The 15,691-nt window shown below is 46.2% G+C and overlaps 1 pseudogene; it reads left to right on the top strand.

The window, feature by feature from the left end:
- The first annotated feature begins 9,853 nt into the window (after window positions 1-9,853).
- LOC139266309 (very long-chain specific acyl-CoA dehydrogenase, mitochondrial-like) overlaps window positions 9,854-15,691 on the top strand; it is a 92,504-nt pseudogene continuing 86,666 nt past the window's right edge.

Raw genomic sequence — 15,691 nt, 5'->3', positions numbered from 1 at the left:
TCTGCATCATCGACCCCCTTCATTTTGTTGGCCACGAAGTACTGGTTCAAACGGCTCACAAAATCTGCCCAATCTTCTCCCTCCATGAATCGCTCTAAAAATCCAATCGTGCTTATTGTGTATGCAAGCACTCTCTAGTAATGATTTCACGAGGTAAGGTTGTAGTACTTGAACTGTAGTGACCTTAGTCCTTTATTGCAGCTCCTAGAGTGAGGACACCAAGAGGTGAGCTCCCTTTTATACTGGGTTTAATGCAGTGTGCAGGTGACCCTTAGGTCTCCAGCAGCAGCACCCTCTGGTGTACAGGTATGGTGTATATAGGATGAAGGTACATTCAGTGGTCTACTGTTACAGTACATATTTTAACATGCATACATACAGTGCTCATTTTGCAAGCAAATGTTCTTATATTCTCGTCGCCAAATGTTGTGAATACAATAAAGGTTCAAACTGAGTACTGTTTAACTAAGCAAGGTAGAACCTTGCTTCTGCTTTATTTAGGCCCAGAATGCCTGATTCACAAAATGACTGGCCTTTTGCTGCTCAATGGTCTCCAACAATGATATCATCTGGTGGCCACAAACAGCATGTACTTACATGACAAATACGATCATAGCTGATCCGATCAGGAACTCAGGTCCACTTCCCTGTCCACTTCCCATAACCCCTTAATCCCTTATTGGTTAAGAAACTGTCTAACTCTGTCATAAATTTATTCAATATCCCGACTTCCACAGCTCTCTGAGGCAGCGAATTCCACAGATTTACAACCCTCTGAGAGAAGATATTCCTCCTCATAGAATAAGGCGGCCCCTTATTCTAAGATTATGCCCCCTAGTTCTAGTCTCCCCCATCAGTAGAAACATCCTCTCTACATCCACCTTGTCAAGCCTCCTCATAATCTTTTACGTTTCGATAAGATCACCTCTCATTCTTCTGAATTCCAATGAGTAGAGGCCCAACCTCCTCAACCTTTCCTCATAAGTCAACCCCCGCATCTCCGGAATCAACCCAGTGAACCTTCTCTGGACTGCTTCCAAAGCGAGTATATTCTTTCGTAAATATGGAAACCAAAACTGCACGCAGTATTCCAGGTGTGGCCTCATCAATACCTGTATAACTGTAGAAAGACTTCCCTGCTTTTATATTGCATCCCCTTTACAATAAAGACCAAGATTCCAGTGACCTTCCTGATCACTTGCTGTACCTGCATACTATCCTCATGTGTTTCATGTGCAAGTATCCCTCAGGTCCTGCTGTACTGCAGCACTTCGCAATTTTTTCCCATTTAAATAATAACTTGCTCTTTGATTTTTTTTCTGCCAAAGTGCATGACCTCACACTTTCCAACATTATATCCATCTGCCAAATTTTTGCCCACTCACTTAGCCTGTCTATGTCCTTTTGCAGATTTTTTGTGTCCTCCTCACACACTGCTTTTCCTCCCATCTTTGTATCGTCAGCAAACTTGGCTACATTACACTTGGTCCTTTCCTCGAAGTCGTTAATATAGATTGTAAATAGTTGGGGTCCCAGCACTGATCCCTGTGGCACCCCACTAGTTACTGATTGCCAACCCGAGAATTAACCATTTATCCCGACTCCCTGTTTTCTGTTAGTTAGCCAATCATCTATCCATGCTAATATATTACCACCAACCCCTCGAACTTTTATCTTGTGCAGTAACCTTTTATTTGGCACCTTGTGAAATGCCTTCTGGAAGTCCAAATACACCACATCCACTGGTTCCCCTTTATCCACCCTGTTCATTACATCCTCAAAGAATTCCAGTAAATTTGTCAAACATGACTTCCCTTTCATAAATCCATGTTGGCTCTGCCTGACCGAATTCTGCTTTTCCAAATGTCCTGCTACTGCTTCCTTAATGATGGACTCCAACATTTTCCCAACCAGAAGCCTTCCCTACCTCAGTGGGCCACATGACATCCTTTCTCTTACAGTCTTTCCTTCTCATTGGGATATATTTTTGTTGCGACTTATGAAATATCTCCTTCAATGTCTGCCACTGCTCATCAACCGCCCCACACTTTAATCTATTTTCCCAGTCCACTTTAGCCAACTCTGCCTTCATACCTTTGTAGTCTCCTTTATTTAAGCTGAGGACACTGGTTTGAGAATCAACCTTCTCACCCTCCAACTCAATTTGAAATTCAACCATATTATGGTCACTCATTCCTAGATGATCTTTTACTACGAGATCATTTATTAATCCTGCCTCATTACACAGTACTACATCTAAGATAGCCTGCTCCCTGGTTGGTTCCGCAATGTTCAAGGAAACTATCCCGGATACACTCTCTGAACTGCTCCTCAAGGCTACCCTGGCCAACTTGCTTTGTCCAATCAATATGAAGGTTAAAATCACCCATGATTATTGCCGTTCCTTTATTACAAGCCTCCATTATTATTTGATTTATACTCCGTCGAACCATGTAGCTACTGTTAGGGGGCCTATAGACTACACCCACCAGTGACTTTTTCCATTAATTATTCCTTATCTCCACCGAATCTGATTCAACATCTTGGTCCTCTGAGCCAATATCGTTTCTCACTAACACATTGATCTCATCCTTTAACAACAGAGCTACCCCATCTCCTTTTCCTTTCTATCTGTCCTTCCGAATTGTCAAATACCCCTGAATATTTAGTTCCCAGTCCTGGTCACCTTGCAACCACGTCTCTGTAATGGCTATCAGGTCATACCCAATTGTATCTATTTGTGCCGTCAAATCATCTATTTTGTTACGAATGCTACGTAAGATTAGACAAAGAGCTTTTAAACGTTTTTTTCTTACCCTTTTTTCCTGCTTATTTCCTTCAAACTCACTTTCTACATTTTTGCTTTCTAATTCCAGCTTTACTCCCTTCCCTACTGAATCTATTCTCAGGTTCCCATCCCCCTGCCAATCTAGTTTAAACCCTCCCAAACAGCACTAGCAAACACTGCCCCCCTCCGCCCCCACGAGGATATTGATCCCAGCTCTGTTGAGGTGCAACCCGTCCGGCCTGTACAGGTCCCACCTCCCCCAGATGTGATCCCAATGCCTCAGGAATCTAAAGCCCTCCCTCCTGCTCCCTCTCTCCAGCCACACGTTCATCTGCTCTATCCTCCTATTTCTGTACTCACTAGCTCGTGGTACCGGGAATAATCCGGAGATTACTACCTTTGAGGTCCTGCTTTTTAATCTCTCTCCTCGCTCCCTAAATTCTGCCTGCAGGTCCTCATCCCTCTTCCTACCTATGTCATTGGTCCTGATATGGACCACAACCTCTGGCTGTTCACCCTCTCCCCACAGAATGCCCTGCAGCCGCTCGGTGACATTCTTGACCCTGGCACCAGAGAGGCAACATACCATCCTGGAGTCATGTCTGCGGCCACAGAAACACCTGTCTGTTATTGAATCCCCTACCACTATAGCTCTTCCATTCTTCCTCCCCCCCCCCCCTGTGCAGCTGAGCCAAACGCGGTGCTGTGGATTTGGCTTTGGCTGCACTCCCCAGAGGCACTATCGCCCCCACTGGTACTCAGAACAGAGTACCGGTTCGAGAGCAAGATCTACTCAGGGGACTCCTGCACCACCTGCCTACTCCTCCTACACCCATTGTTGTTGTATCTAAGTCAGATGGTAAAGTAATGTTGTATGGTGACTATAAAGTAACCGTAAACCAGGGTCTAGAGGGCAATCTACCCAATATCAGGTTCTCATTGTTAAAGCCAAACTTGGCACAGTCAGTAGAGGAGAAACAAGACAGAAAGAGAATCATGATAGAGGTAGAGTAAGTGAGGCAAGTGTGAAATTGAATCAGAAAGTTAAGGTGAAGAACCATCACCATAAATGATTAAATTGATCACTAGGAAGAGTCGTGAAGATATGTGACCCTTGCACATATTTGGTCAAAATGCTTGATCATGGACAGGTTAGGTTTGTTCACATTGATCATATTTTACCTACAGATGTGGAAAGAGTTGAAAGTTGGAATGATTCGATTTTTTCGGATGAGTCAGGTAGCCTTGTTACAAGTAGAGTACCAGTAGCAAATCCTACATCAGATGTACTAGAAACAAGTCCAAGGGAAAGTCAGAATTTCAGTCTGAGTCCAAGCCAGGCAGGCAACGAGTATGAAGTTCTAGAGAGTTCAAATGTAGATCAATGGCATCCCTTGGAGGAAAACTCTCCTCAGGCTCAGCTTAGAATGAGTCTTAGTTCGACACCATGTTTGGAAAGTTCTGTTCAAGAGTGAAGGTATCCTCTTCAAAACAGAAAACCAGTGGTTAAGTTTGCTTTGTAAATATAGCAAAATAAGTCCATATCTTTTGTTGTGTATAACCATGCACATTATGTGTGATGATTATTTTGTTCGGATTACTTCTTCATTAAAGAGGGAGAAGTATAATATCGACCTCCACCTAGTAGACCACTGCATCACCTAATAGATGACTATGGTAATGCAACTGCTGCTGTAAATACAATAAAAGTCACATGATGTATTGGAGCCATCTTGTAAAGTGTGTTTGTTCGTGATGTTTGTTAGTGATGTTGTAAGAATATATCACACATTGCACACCTTTACATTTAGGGGTGCGTCCCAGTTATATGAAGAATAAGAGATTTTGTCATACAGTGATTCCTCTGAATCAGAAAGTTGTGGGTTCAAGTACCACTCCAGAGACTTGAGCTCAAAAATCTAGGCTGACACTCCAGTGCAGTGCTGAGGGAGTTGTGGAGGCTGGGTCATTGAATATATTTAAGACGGAGATAAACAGATTTTTGAGTGATAAGGGAATAAAGGGTTAGGGGGAGCGGGCAGGGAACTGAGTTCATGATCGGATCAGCCATGATCTTATTAAATAGCGGAGCAGGCTCGAGGGGCCAGGTGGCCTATTCCTGCTCCTATTTCTTATGTTCTTATGTTCTTATGCAGTGCTGAAGGAGTGCTGCACAGTTGGAGGTGCCGTCTTTCAGATGAGACGTTAAACCGAGGTCCCATCTGCTCTCCCAAGTGGATGTAAAAGATCCCACATTTCAAAGAAGAGTGTGGTGTCCCTGCACCTTGCTACTGAATCACATGAGGCATGTATTGCAGATACGGTCACTGCGTGACCTTCCTTTATTCCCAGGACCAGGAAGTGATGACCCTGCGTGGGACCTTCCTTTAAGTACCTGAGTGTCCAGGTGAGGAGTGTCTCCCACAAGTTCACCCCCTGTGGTCAAGGTGTGCATTTTCAGGACATATATACAGTGTACAGTGTGGTTGCATGAAGGTTACAGTTACATGAAGGTTACGGTTGTATGAAGGTTGCATACATGACATCACCTCCCCCTCACGCCTTTTTGTGTCAAAGGTTAAGTCTTTCAGGCGGTCGATGCTCTCTCGTGGAGCGCCGCAGTTGGGGCTCTGGTTTTTGAGCCTTGGCATGCGTCTCTGTCACCTGTGGTGATTCCGGCTTGTCCGGGCTGGCCACAGGGACTGTGCATGTTGGTGAATGTCCTTGTTGCTTGTCCACTGGCAGTGGTGTGGGTGACATCTCATGCTCTTCTTCATGTTCATCAGTGTCTATGCTGAACCTTTTCTTTACTTGGTCCAAGTGTTTTCGGCATATCTGCTCATTGTTTAGTCTGACCACTATGACCCTATTCCCTTCTTTGCCAATTACGGTGCCCTCAAGCCACTTGGGTCCAAAGCATGGTTAAGAACAAATACCGGGTCATCCATTTCTATACACCTCCCCCTTGCGTTATGATCATGGCACTTGGTTTGGGACTGGCGCTTGCCCTCAACAATGTCTGCCAGGGCTGGATGAATGAGGGACAGCCGCGTTTTAAGCGTGCGTTTCATGAGTAGTTCCGCTGGCGGGACTCCCGTGAGCGAGTGCGGGCGGGACCTGTAGGCCAGCAGGAGGTGCGATAGGCGGTACTGAAGGGAGGGTCCTTGGATACGGAGCATGCCCTGTTTTATGACTTGGACCGCACGTTCCGCCTGGCCATTGGAGGCCGGCTTGAACGGCGCTGTCCGGACGTGTTTGATGCCATTACCCGACATAAACTCCTGGAATTCATGGCTGGTGAAGCATGGGCCATTGTCGCTGAGCAGGATGTCCGGCAAGCTGTGGATCGCGAAAACCGCGCGCAGACTCTCCACTGTGATGGATGTCGTGCACGAGCTTAATATGATGCACTCGATCCATTTCGAGTATGAATCGACAACGATCAGGAACATTTTTCCCATGAATGGGCCCATGTAGTCTACGTGAACGCGTGACCATGGCCTGGTGGGCCAGTGCCACGGACTGAGGGGGGCCTCCCTGGGGGCATTGCCCAGCTGGGCACACATCGTGCACCTGCGAACACAGTGTTCCAGGTTTGAGTCAATTCCCGACCACCATACATGTGACCAGGCAATGGCCTTCATTAGCACGATGCCAGGGTGCTCGCTGTGGAGTTCCCTGATGACTGCTTCCCTTCCTTTCTGGGGCATGACTACCCGACTGCCCCATAGTAGGCAGTCGGCTTGGATGGAGAGCTCATCCATCCGTCTGTGAAATGGTCTGACCTCCTCGGGGCACGCCCCGTGTGCGAGTGCCCAATCCCCAGTCAGAACACATTTCTTTATCATGGATAGGAGGGGATCTCCAGAGTTTGATCTGGCGGGCTGTGATGGGGGAGCCTGCGGTATCAAAAGCCTCAACGGCCATGACCATCTCAGCGCTTTGCTCCGACGCCCCCTCGGTGGTGGCCTGCTGAGCGCATCAGTGCAATTCTCGGTGCCTGGCCGGTGCCGTATGGTGTAGTCATATGCAGCCAGCGTGAGAGCCCATCGCTGTATGGGAGCTGACGCATTGGCATTGACAGCCTTGCTGTCGGACAACAGGAATGTTAACAGCTTGTGGTCCGTTACTAGCTCGAACCGCCTACCAAAAAGGTACTGGTGCATCTTTTTCACACCGTAAACACAAGCGAGTGCCTCCTTTTCAACCATGCCATATCCATGCTCTGCCTGGGAGAGCGACCTGGAGGCATAAGCCACCGGTTGGAGTCGGCCATCATCATTACTCTGCTGCAACACACACACCCAACCCCATAAGATGATGCATCACACGTTAAAACCAGTTTTTTTACAGGGGTCGTACAAGATCAACAGCTTGTTAGAACAAAGGAGGTTCCGCGCTCTATTGAAAGTCCGATCTTGACCGTCCCCCCAAAACCACTCACAACCTTTACGCAAGAGCACATGTAACGGCTCCAACAATGTGCTTAAGTTCGGCAGAAAGTTCCCAAAATAGTTCAAAAGTCCCAGGAATGATCGCAACTCCAACGTGTTGCCGGGCCTGGGCGCCCGGTGTGTTGCCGGGCCTGGGCGCCCGGTGTGTTGCCGGGCCTGGGCGCCCGGTGTGTTGCCGGGCCTGGGCGCCCGGCGGATCGCCTCCGTTTTAGCTTCAGTGGGCCGAATACCGTCTGCGGCAACCCTCCTGCCCAAAACTCGCCCTCTGGGGCCAAAAACACACACTTGGCCTTTTTCAGTCGCAGGCCTACCCGGTCCAGTCGGCGTAGCACCTCCTTCAGGTTGTGGAGGTGTTCCTCGGTGTCTCGACCTGTTATTAGGATGTCGTCTTGGAATATGATCATTCCAGGAATGGATTTAAGCAAGCTTTCCATGTTCCTCTGAAAGATAGCGGCCGCCGAACGAATGCCAAACGGACACCTGTTGTAGATAAATAGGCCCTTGTGTGTCGTGATGGTGGTCAGAAGCTTGGATTCTTCAGCCAGTTCCTGAGTCATGTAGGCCGAAGTGAGGTCTAACTTGGTGAACAGCTTGCCACCTGCCAGCGTGGCAAACAGATCCTCCACTCTCGGAAGAGGGTATTGGTCCTGCAGTGTCACTCGGTTGATGGTGGCCTTGTAGTCCCCACAAATCCTGACCGAGCCATCCGCTTTGAGAACAGGAATGATGGGACTTGCCCAGTCACTGAATTCAATGGCCGAGATTATGCCCTCTCTGAGCAGCCTGTCCAATTCACTTTAAATTTTCTCACGCATCACATACGGCACAGCTCTGGCTTTGTGGTGCACTGGTCTGGCGTCCGGGGTGATGCGTATCACTACTTTGGTGCCCTTGAAAGTCCCGACACCTGGTTGAAACAGTGACCCGAATTTCTGTAGGGCCTGTGAGCATGTGCTTCGCTCCACAGATGAAATGGCGTGCACATCCCCCCATTTCCAGTTCATCTCGGCTAGCCAGCTCCTCCCCAATAGTGCGGGGCCGTTTCCCGGGACAATCCAGAGTGGCAGCCGGTTCTCTGATCCATTATGTGTTACCACCAAGTTTGCACTGCCTAGCACTGGGATGATCTCTTTGGTGTACGTCCGTAGCTGCGTGTCAATGCGTTCCAGTTTTGGTCTGCTAGATCTGTGTGGCCATAGTCTCTCAAATAAGGGATTGGCTGGCTCCTGTGTCCAGCTCCATGAGTACCGGGATGCCATTCAATAAAACTTTCATCATCATGGGTGGCGTTTTGGTATATGAGCTGTGGACGTCAGCCACATGAACCCGCTGAACTTCAGCATCCATGGCTTTTCCCCAAGCATCATACTGCACTGCAGACCCCTCGTCCGGTTCCTCTGTCTCGTAGATTAGCCTCGCTACAGCCTTCCTGCACATTCTGGCCAAGTGTCTACTGATGTTGCAATTCCTACAGAGAAATTGCTGGAACCTGCAGCTTTTCGCAGTATGTCTATCCCCACACCTCCAGCATGAGCTGAGGTTGTTGTTAACAAAAGGACTGTTACCAGGCATTCCTCTCTGAATGTCCCTTTGGTTCTTTCTAAGCATTCTGATGGTGGCTGTCAATGGTCTATGATGATAGGTTCTATAGTTTAGTTCCACTCCAGCGGGGAACTTGTTGAGAGTGAGATGGAGCATAGCAGCGAGGAAGATCGAGAAGAGCGTTGGTGCGATGATGCAACCCTGCTTGACCCTGGTCCGGATGTGGATTGGGTCTATGGTGGCTCTGTTGGTCAGGATCACGGCCTGCATATCGTCGTGGATCAGTCGGAGGCCTACAGCATAGATGCATTTGAGGGGAAGCTAGACAAGTCCGTGAGGGAGAAAGGAATAGAAGGATATGCTGATTGGGTTAGATGAAGTAGGGTGGGAGGAGGCTTGTATGAAGCATAAACACTGGCACAGACCAGTTGGGCTGAGTGGCCTTTTCTGTGCTGTATATTATATATCAATTGTATCACTATTCTAACTGTAGATTATATTAACCAATAACACTTCTAACGGCAAGAGAAGATGGATCTCTGATGGATGACTGGGGTAAACTTTCTGCAGGGATTCTCCCAACCCCCCATCATAAATTTGGCTGAAATTGGGCCAGAACCCCGAAGAACAGTTTCTCTGGGGTTTTCATTGATCTTTTGCCGAAGTTATGGTGGTCGATCAGGAGAATCCCCATTAAAATTCTACCCCATTGCTTGGTGTAGCATTGGGCTATGCAGACCAAAAGATTAAGATTTGATTCTTAGTCAGTACTAGTCTAGTTCACCTGAGCTGGGGGGAAAAAAACAGTTGACCTGAGGAGATTCTGTGTGAGGAAAGAGGGAAAATCAGCCGGGAATCCCTTTCTTGATCTTTATTTATGGCTTGATGTCAGATAGGCAGTCTGAGAGCAGGGCGGTGATCATGGAGTCAATAAAATTGATTGAGAAATAGAGCATATGGAAGCTGATCCTATGCCTCGAATGATGTCATTAAGAAACAGCATGTACATGAGAAAGAGGAGGGATGAAGAATATAACCCTTGGGGGATTCTGGAGGTGATGGTGTGGGGATGGGAAGAAATGGGATTGCTGGAAATGAACTGGCCGCATTTGGACATGTAGGAGTGGAACCATGCAAGATGAAACCCAGAGGTACATCGCCAAATAAGCAACTGTTCCTAGGATTGAACAGACACACAGAAGGGAAACAGCAGAGAGAGACAAAAGGGAAGAACCAGTGAGTCAGAAAGGGCAAGTAGAGGGAAACACACAAGGGAAGTAACTGATGGATGGTGAAGGAAAGATAGAGAGAGAAACACAGAAGGGAAGAAGAGAGAGAACGACACACACACATAGAAGGGGAAGAGATAAATATAGAAATGAAGATGAGGGAGAAAGTCACTAAAGGGAAGGAGAGAGATTTTCACTCTCAAATTTACCAGTTTTCACACCCTTTGTTATGCACACATGAGTTGATTGTGTAAAAAAATCGAGAATATTGCTTTGACTTGTTTGTTGTCAAAGCTGATCTGTCGTGTGAGTGAAACATAAAGAAAAAATATCAAATGACAATATATTTTTTCACCAGGATTTCATGATTTTGCTTCAACAAAATTAGGTGCACAGCCCCTGTTCACATTAACACTGCTTCCTGCGTCACACTTTTTATGTCCATATTTATAATGGGAAAACCTTGGGGGTCATTTTCATCTTCACTGTCTGAGTGTGACCTGCTAAACTGCCTTACCTCCTGTTGCTTCAGAGTGACATGATCTGTCAGCATGGAATCAGCTGACAACACCCAGCTTTACCTCAACACAATGCCAAATGATATGACTGTTGCTGCTCTGTGTAACAGCCAGTCCAAAATTAAGTCAAGGACTAACTGGAAGTTCCTTCAGGTAAACATTGACAGAACGGAAGCCATCCCACTTGGCTGTTACCAGAAATTCCCCACCTTGGACTAGATTAGTTATACACACCTTCATCGGAACAGTCGTCATCATCATCATCACAGGCAGTCCCTCAGAATCGAGGAAGACTTGCTTCCACTCTTAAAATGAGTTCTTAGGTGGCTGAACAGTCCAATACGAGAACCACAGACTCTGTCACAGGTGGGATAGTCGTGGAGGGAAGGGTTGGGTGGGACTGGTTTGCCGCACGCTTTTTCATGAGGCGTTCGTTAACTCTGCAGGGGGAGTCTTTGAGGCGGTCGACCAGCTCGTTTTTGATGGCGAAGCCGACTCCACGGAGCCGGCGTTCTTCCTCTGGTTTCCCTTTCCAGAAGAAGGTGTAACTTCCACCTTGTTCCTTGAGCTGGCCTTCCCCTGTCCACCGGGTCTCGCTTAAGGCGGCGATGTCGATATCAAAGCGTCTCTGTTCCCGGGGAACTATGGCGGTGCGGCGTTCCGGCCTGTCGCTGTTGGGGTTGTCCATGGGGGTCCTGACGTTCCAGGTCCCGAACTTCATGTTAGAGGGGTGGAAGATGCCTGTGTGTGAGTTCTTTTAACGTGGGGTGGTCGCTGCAGACCGGCTACCACACGGGCTTAGCTGAGCAAAGTCTTGATCCAGTGGCAAAAGGGTCCAAGACGACTGAAGACCAGGCAGTGCTATGTGGTCCTGGTTGCCTACGGCAAGATGTTGGCCGCAGGCTCGACGCTGAGTAGCGCCCGTGATGGTAGGTGGTCCGAGGATTGTTTGGGAGCGGGCACTGGAAGGGTCAGTGGCCCACTGGGGTTCAGAGTGGAAGGTCAGGGTGATCACAGCCACGGTACTCACCACGTGCTGGAGGAGCAGAAGAGGCCGGGTCACCAGTGGGGAAGGAGAGGTCCAGTAGTCACTGAGGGAGGAGAGGGGGGGCAACCGTCGTTGTGGGAGAGGAGGACCAAGTCGCCATTGAGGAGACGGTTGCCTGTCACCACGGAAGGTCCAGCCGTCAATGGGGAGGAGAGGCCCATTGCTGCCGTTGGAGGTGTTCCGATCGCCGCTGGAGGTGGGGGGGGGAGGGGAGGTGGTGCGGGAGGGCGATCGCCAGGTCCAGGTCGTTGCCGCAGGAACAATACATACATCGGAACAATACATACATCGGAACAATACATACATCGGAACAATACATACATGCCCAATCACTGCAAAAATAAGAAAACCTGTATTGCAAGTAAAATTTATTATTGGATATAATAACTGATACCAGATACCTAACAGTGACGTATTTGTAAGGCAGACTGTTTAATGTTTCTTCTGGTAAATTATTTCCCTTCCCTTCGCAGGCGGATGCCAAAGCCTTTGCTCAACACTTCCCCATCAGAATGTGAATTGAATGGCTTTGTCTTCATCTGAGGCTAAGCATTTCTACTTTAATATTCAGTGTCACTGCACTCTGCCATGGGTGTGGGAACTTAAGACCATAAACCAGTCAGGGGATGGGAACATTGGAACAGGAGGAGGCCAATCAGCCCCTCGAATCTCTTCCGCAATTCAATGAGATCATGACCTAACTCCATATATCCACGTGTACCACATATCCCTTTATATCTTTGGTTAACAAAAATCTGCATCTCAGATTTAAAATTAATAATTGACCCAACCTAAACTGCCATTTGCAGAAGAGAGTGCCAAACTACTACCACTCTTTGCATGTAGAAGTGTTTCCTAACTTCACTCCTGAAAGATCTGGTTTTAAATTTTATGTTCCCTAGTCCCAGACTCTCCAACCAGCAGAAATAGTTTCTCTCTGTCTATCCAATCAGTTCCCCTTAATATTTTGAAAATTTCAATCAAATCACCTCTTAACCTTCTAAATTCCAGGGAACAGAACCCTAGTTTGTGTAATCTCTCTTCGTAATTTAACTCTTGGAGTCTGGGTATCATTCTGGTAAATCTACACTGTGCTCCCTCCAAGGCCAATATATCCTTCCTAAGGTGTGCTGTCCAGAACTGAACAGAGTACTCAGGTGTGGTCTAACCAGGGCTTTGTATAGCTGTAGCATGACTTACAACTCCTTGTATTCTAGTTCTCTAGATATAAAGGCCAGCATTCCATTAACCTTTTTGATTATTTTCTGTAACATGACATTTTAATGGACCCCTGAGTTTCTTTGGATCTCCACTGTTTCCAGCTTTTCACTATTTATAAAGTATTCTGATCTATCCTTTTTAAGTCCAAAGTGGATGGCCTCATATTTGCCTACATTGAAATCCATTTGCCACAGTTTTGACCATTCGTTTAATTTATTAATATCTCTTTGTATTTTTATCCATCTCTGCTGCTTACAATGCCGTCTATCTGTGTGTCATTGGGAAACTTGCATATGTAGCTCTCTATCCCATCATCTAAGTCGTAAATAGTTGAGACCCCAACACAGATTCCGGTGGTACACATCTTGCCAATTAGAGTACCTGCCCATTATCCCTACTCTCTGTCTCCTGCCGCTCAGCCAATTTCCTAACCAGGTCAATAATTTGCCTTCAATTCCATGAGCTCGAATGGATGAATCTAAAACAAATTAATTTTAAAAATCAATTCTTTGGAACATTATTGTCATGGCCTGCTTTAAAATCAGTTATCTTTAAACTGTTAAGTTTGATGTAAAATGCCAAAATATATCTGTAAAAGTATAGAGCATTTCATTTGCTGAGATGTGTTTGATAATCTTTGTGCAATATGATGGTTTTCTGATATTCTCTATATATATTGCGTTCCTTTTTTCTGTAGTATTTTAGCCGGAATGCTTGTTCCAACCTTCCAGTTTAATGCCCACTTTGCAAGTGAAATAAGAAAGGTGAGCCAAACCGTTGAAACTTTGTAAGCTTTATATATATGATGTGCTTTTTTATTTTATAAATAAAAGAGGTAACAGAATTATACAAGTTTGCTTTGGATTCTATTACCTTATCTGATGATCAAAATATTCAGTTACTTATTAAGTCTGGATCCAGCACCCCTGCCCTTGCTGACCTCCATAATCACCTTACTGCCAATTTAAATTCTTCAGCCTCATTTATAAATCCCTCTGGTCTCATCATATCGTACCTCTGCAACCATGCTTGACAAATCTTCTGGAATTTTTGAGGATGTTTCCAATAAAGTGGACAAAGGAGTACCAGTTGATGTGGTATATTTGGACTTTCAGAAGGCTTTCGACAAGGTCCCACACAGGAGATTAATGTGCAAAGTTAAAGCACATGGGATTGGGGGTAGTGTGCTGACGTGGATTGAGAACTGGTTGTCAGACAGGAAGCAAAGAGTAGGAGTAAATGGGTACTTTTCAGAATGGCAGGCAGTGACTAGTGGGGTACCGCAAGGTTCTGTGCTGGGGCCCCAGCTGTTTACATTGTACATTAATGATTTAGATGAGGGGATTAAATGTAGTATCTCCAAATTTGCGGATGACACTAAGTTGGGTGGCAGTGTGAGCTGCGAGGAGGATACTATGAGGCTGCAGAGTGACTTGGATAGGTTAGGTGAGTGGGCAAATGCGTGGCAGATGAAGTATAATGTGGATAAATGTGAGGTTATCCACTTTGGTGGTAAAAACAGAGAGACAGACTATTATCTGAATGGTGACAGATTAGGAAAAGGGGCGGTGCAATGAGACCTGGGTGTCATGGTACATCAGTCATTGAAGGTTGGCATGCAGATATAGCAGGCGGTTAAGAAAGCAAATGGCATGTTGGCCTTCATAGCGAGGGGATTTGAGTACAGGGGCAGGGAGGTGTTGCTACAGTTGTACAGGGCCTTGGTGAGGCCACACCTGGTGTATTGTGTACAGTTTTGGTCTCCTAACTTGAGGAAGGACATTCTTGCTATTGAGGGAGTGCAGCGAAGATTCACCAGACTGATTCCCGGGATGGTGGGACTGACCTATCAAGAAAGACTGGATCAACTGGGCTTGTATTCACTGGAGTTCAGAAGAGTGAGAGGGGACCTCATAGAAACGTTTAAAATTCTGACGGGTTTGGACAGGTTGGATGCAGGAAGAATGTTCCCAATGTTGGTGATGTCCAGAACCAGGGGTCACAGTCTAAGGATAAGAGGTAAGCCATTTAGGACCGAGATAAGGAGAAACTTCTTCACCCAGAGAGTGGTGAACCTGTGGAATTCTCTACCACAGAAAGTTGTTGAGGCCAATTCACTAAATATATTCAAAAGGGAGTTAGATGAAGTCCTTACTACTAGGGGGATCAAGGGGTATGGCGTGAAAGCAGGAATGGGGTACTGAAGTTTCATGTTCAGCCGTGAACTCATTGAATGGCGGTGCAGGCTAGAAGGGCTGAATGGCCTGCTCCTGCACCTATTTTCTATGTTTCTATGTTTCTAACCCCTTTAGCATTATGTCCCAGTCTTTGGTTCTCTGACTCTGAACTCCTGTGCATTGCCCTTATCCGCTTTGTTTCCCGGTGGCAGAGCCTTTAGCATCTCAGTCACACTATCTGGAGTTCCCTCACTAAACCTTTCTGCCTCCCAACTTCTCTCCTTGCCTTAAAAACCAACTCAAAACCTATATTTTCGACCTATATTTAGTAAAAGCTATGTCTTAGCTTTTACTACTCCATATTGCTGGTTTTTCACTGATGGGGCATTTAATATGTTAAATGCACTGTATAAATGTAAATTGTTGAATTCCATTAATAATTTAGGAATTCAAATGCAATGTATATTTCCTGTGAAAATGTTTTAACCAGTATCCCCTATATTTTCCTTGTGATATTCAGAAGCCTTCTGTACATGGTAGTTTGTATTTTTTTAATAGCTGCAATCCTTTGGCAAGTTATTTTTGAATCCAGCATGATTCATCCATTTTCTTTATGGTAATGTTGAGGACCCATTTTGAGTCAGCATCAGTTGGGTAGTGTATGTCAGTTGCAGATACGTTACTTGTTAGTGAACAGTATAGCTCAACCTTCTA

This window comes from Pristiophorus japonicus, chromosome 6, assembly GCF_044704955.1.
Source record: "Pristiophorus japonicus isolate sPriJap1 chromosome 6, sPriJap1.hap1, whole genome shotgun sequence".
Taxonomy (NCBI): domain Eukaryota; kingdom Metazoa; phylum Chordata; class Chondrichthyes; family Pristiophoridae; genus Pristiophorus; species Pristiophorus japonicus.
The sequence above is the reverse complement of the archived record's forward strand: the minus strand, read 5'-3'. Positions and strand labels throughout refer to the sequence as shown.